Source organism: Silurus meridionalis, chromosome 7 (assembly GCF_014805685.1).
Source record: "Silurus meridionalis isolate SWU-2019-XX chromosome 7, ASM1480568v1, whole genome shotgun sequence".
Classification (NCBI taxonomy): domain Eukaryota; kingdom Metazoa; phylum Chordata; class Actinopteri; order Siluriformes; family Siluridae; genus Silurus; species Silurus meridionalis.
Window position 1 is genome coordinate 3,248,820 of NC_060890.1, and position 5,055 is coordinate 3,253,874.

Below are 5,055 nucleotides of genomic sequence, written 5' to 3' on the forward strand. Positions count from 1 at the left end.
ACGTCATTTTAGTGTTTCATCTTTACAAGAATATTATGTGGAATTTGCATGGATAAACAATATTCCTGACATCAATCTGGAATCTACTTATTAATCTACTCAGAAGCCATGAATGAAGCATCACTGTTTTCGAATCTGCTTATGCATCGGCTAGAACACCTCTGGCCAACCTGAAAATCAGCATTAGCAATGCAATACATGCCTTTAAACTTCTAATTGTGGAGCACTGCCATAACAACTCTGACCCCCATGGTATATAAACAGCTGGCACAGATTTTCACAGACTTCAAAGTCTCACTGGTTGAAGCCTCTATGCCCACATGCTGGAAGATACAACTATCCTACCGGTGTCAAAATATTTCTGCCGCGTGATGGAATAACCATTACCTTGTTTCACTCTTATTACAGTTCATTGTATGGAGTGAAATTCGATGAAACTGGTTTTGAGTCACTAAGCTCTTAAACACATGGAGAACACATGGAGAGCAATAACGATTTAATAAGTGTTCTGCTCATTGATTTCAGATTTGCATTTAACACAATATTCACCAGTCAACTAGTCACTAATCTCAGTGAGTGCTATGACTTGGGCATCAGCACCTCCGTATGCTGTTTGATTCTTGACCTCTTCACCAAAAAACCTGTTAGATTTGGCAATCACATCTTATAATCTTTAAAGTTAACAACATTACACTCAATGTGAAGAGACCAAAGCCCTCCTTATGGACATCTGAAAATCTAAATACTGCAGTCACTTCCATTTCAATTCAATTCAATTCATGTTTATTTGTATAGCACTTATAACAATGAACATTGTCTCGAAGCAGCTTTACACAGATAATGTGGTGAAAAAAAATGAACATGAAACTCCCCAAGATGGTATAAGAAAGAAACCTTGAGAGGAACCAGACTCCAGAGGGAACCCATCCTCATCTGGGTTGCACTGAATGTCCATTTATTGCAGATAAATGATGTTGCTGGGTACAGTGATGATGATCAGAAGCGAAAAGTAGTCCTGAGTCAATGTAGACATTAACTACAGTCCAAATCCATCCTGAAAGCTCCCGTTCTTACTCCAGAATTTCATGGAACCACCCAAAGCATTGATGAGAAACTGTCCCAAGCTGCACAGAGTGGCCTCCAGTCGAAGAGAACACTATCCAGAGGCAGACCTGGACGAAGTGGGAAGATCCACGCAGCGGAGAGGGGCTGGAACAGTGGTCACTGGAACCTCAGGAGCATGTTTAACTCAGAGAGAGAGAGAGAGAGAGAGAGAGAGAGAGAGAGAAGAGGGTGACAGAAAGAGAAGGATATGGATTATTATGTGTCTCTATTGTTGTATGAAAGTTAATGTCACTTTGCAGTATGGACTCCGGCAAGACTCGCTATGGCAGCATAACTAAAAGGAAGAACCATTTGCATGAATGGAACTCAATGTGTGCCTCCATCCAAGTTCCTGATTTTCTCCAAATCTCCAAACATCGGTCCTTGCAACATAATACTTCAAATCAGAAAGGTCCAACAGTGTCCTTATTTCCTTTTAAGACTTCATCTGGGAACTATCGAGAGAACAGTGTGGTATGGAAGCTCCACAGTGTCCAAAAATACCCTGCAAAGCGTTGGCACACAGGAGATGTCTACACAGAACACACAGCATCATCAGTGCCTCCTCCCACACCAGGGACAGGCCTGTGAACACGTAGACATCTAACAGGGCTTGAGCACCTGCCCTTTTACTTCCTCAAGAGAATTTTAATAAATGAATATATGAATATACGTGTGCCGAGTCGGGAAATGTTGAGATTTTGTCAGGTTTCGATGCCTTTCTTACTTCCGTGTCTCCACGCAGCACAGCAGTGTAGCACACAATGATCAGCAAATCAAAAACAGGCCATGAGCCGCAGAAGTGAAGCTGAGTGGTGATGAACAAAAGACTAAGCTACCTGTCATGCTAACATCCATGACTCATGAGCTTCCATGTAATAAGTTAGCTAAAGTTTAATCAGGGCAATATATCATGAGCATACAGACAAACTTAATGGAGAAACGACAGCTGAGAACAGTAAAATTAATAACGTTAGAATCGCCACATTGATATGCAAATCTGGCATTAAGTAATTAAAATGTGAAATAGAAGCAAAATAGACCAAACTCTCCAAATGGAGCAGTTCATGAAGTGTCCTGCCTTAAACAATAACTTTATCATTTTGATCTCAGGCTCGTCATCTAATAACTATCTATCTGATTGCTCTTAACAGCCCTCGCTCAGACGTGAAACAAAGTTCTTGTCACCATCAGTTTGTGTATGTGTGTGTGTGTGTGTGTGTGTGTGTGTGTGTGTGTGTGTGTGCATGTGCGTGTGTGTGTACATGGTACACTAAGTGTAATTATAACAACAACAACAATAATAATAATAATAAAAATAATGTATTTGACAAAAACATGAAGTCAGGGTTGTGTTAAAAAAAAGAAAAGTGCCATTTTTCCACTTGAGCCCCAAAATGTCTGTGCACATCCCTGACCAGGGACATACTGTTACTCCTCCTTCCCTCCTGGAGTAGATGCAGGAACATTTGCACCAGAACCAGCAGGCTCAGGGTTCATTTCTGTCCCACAGCCATCACCTGACTGATCTCAGTGCAGCAGGACACTGAAGTTTCACTGCCTGATTATATTATATTATATTTTATTATATAAATATTATATTATATTATATATATATATATATATATATATATATATATATATATATATATATATATATATATATATATATATATATATATATATATATATATATATATTATATTATGTTTTATTATATTATATTATATTATAATATATATATTATATTATGTAAATAAATAAATAAATAAATAAATAAATAAATGCTGATGAATTCAATTTTAAATGACCAGTCTAGCTGGTAAAAATGAATTGCTTAGGGCAGGGGCGTAGCCATCATTTCAAAAGTGGGGGGGACGAAATGTGTAGTGTCACCTGTTTTTTTTCCTCCACTAAAAAAGTGAGGGGGACGAATTAATTTTTTATAAAAAGTGCGGGGGACATGTAATCTACGCCCCTGGCTTGGGAAATAAAGGATCATTTAAAAAAAACTTAATCAACATTCTATCTTTATATAGAATTTTATTTATATACATGTTTTATATATATATATATATATTACTTTAAGGCTGCAACAACTAATCAATAAAATCGCTATTAAAAATGTTTGTCAACAAATGCCGTTATTGATTATTTCATTACTGTTGTGTTACAGCTTAGCGTGACGATAAGATAACAGCTGCGTGCAAAATGGCGGCGAGTTCGGGGTCAACCGGCAGCAGGAAAAGAAAACACACTGTTGTCACGGATGAGGGTGAAAAACGGCACAGTGAGCGAAAATTGTATAATGTTCATCATGTAGAACTGGTTTAGTTTAATGAAGACTTATTGTGTAAACTGTTTGTTATCTTCAGGATGTCGCACTGGATCTGTTCTGCTCTGACGCAAGAGTATCAGGTTGTGCAATCAGATCGCTCGCGACTTCGAGATGGATTCAGTTAAAACGGTGAAAACTAAATCTAAAAACAGCAAATAACAGCAGCAGTAAATTATCACATTTTTTGTCACTGTTGCGGTTTTCAGCGAATGATTATGCATTTGTACACCAATGTTTTTTCTTCTTTTATTTTTTTAATCAAGTCTGTTAATTTGCTGCGTTTCATTATACTAATGTTGATTTACACGTAGCATATTCAAAACTTTTTTATTTTATTTTACAGAAAGTAACAACCCAGCATGAGTGAATTGGTTTAAAGCAGAAATCCTCCATACAGTCATCAACATGCAGCTACTATAAGCTTTAAATTGTCAAAATAAAAGATAGTTAAATTTAATAAGTGGTAAGTACAATTTTATACATAAATACCCTTATATAAGTAAATAACCCTACATAGTTATAATAAGCAAAACAACATTTTTATGGAGATTTTTTCATATTTTTCGGTCAGATTAATCAATTAATCGCAAAAAAACCCCACTCTGGTAATTGTTAGTTGCAGCCCTGATATACTCTCTATGTTCTGTAACTTTCTCTCCAACAGTTTTCTTGCTATGGTTCTCACCTTCCCCAGTGACCTCCTCTGAACCTCAGAAGCATTTCCATACCAGAAAATCACACAAAATGTCAGAATGCTTTCAATAAAATAAATAAAACATCAAAATGATTTTGCTTATGGACTTTAAATGAAAGCGATTTCTTTAAGAAGTAAGTCTGTGCATCCCACCTAAGTTTATGGTCCAGCATTATACCAAGGTATTTGTAGTTTGTAACGAATTGTATTTAGAAAGGTTGTAAATGTGATCAATAACCATCTCCTTAGTTTTGGAGATATTTAAGAGGAGATTTGAAATTTCACACCAATTTAAAAAGAAATCCAAAACATTCCCATTTTCTTCCTTCTGATCATGTAAAATCATGTAAAACGCTAATTCCTCTCCACTGCTTCTCTTTCTCTCCCCATCCCGAGGTTTCCTGAGGTTTGGCCAGCTCCAGTCACGTCCCACCTCATGAAGAATATGGACCTTTAAAGAAGTAGATGCCGAACTCACAAACATCCGGAACCATCTAGAGACGTACCAGTGCCAATTGGATCCCACTGCATGTGTGGAGTTTTGACATTGGACCTCCTGGAGTGTTTAAAGGCTCTGGCATGGAGAAGCTGATGCTGGATCTGTGATTATTACAAATGCTGAGCTTATAAAACTAGGAGCTACTAACCATATAGACTGTATAAGACTGCAGAAAGAACATCACTTATAATCTTATACTCCAGTGCTCATGTTAGTTCTCACTCTCCAGTGTTCTGTACTGTTGAAAGATTTATGATCACACTCTTGATGTCACCCAAATGAGGATGAGGTTCCCCTTTTGAGTCTGGTTCCTCTCAAGGTTTCTTCCTCATTACATCTAAGGGAGTTTTTCCTTGCCACAGTCGCCACGGCTGCTCATCAGGGATACACACACACCATTCACCTTCACTGTTGATTTCT

At 37.4% G+C, this 5,055-nt stretch overlaps 1 long non-coding RNA gene across 1 annotated transcript; it reads left to right on the forward strand.

The window, feature by feature from the left end:
- Positions 1-3,221: 3,221 nt before the first annotated feature.
- On the forward strand, positions 3,222-4,518 carry LOC124389252. The gene is made up of 4 exons (XR_006926540.1): positions 3,222-3,394; positions 3,480-3,571; positions 3,786-3,905; positions 4,107-4,518. It is a non-coding gene; the product is annotated as an uncharacterized LOC124389252 (long non-coding RNA).
- The last annotated feature ends 537 nt before the right edge of the window (positions 4,519-5,055 follow it).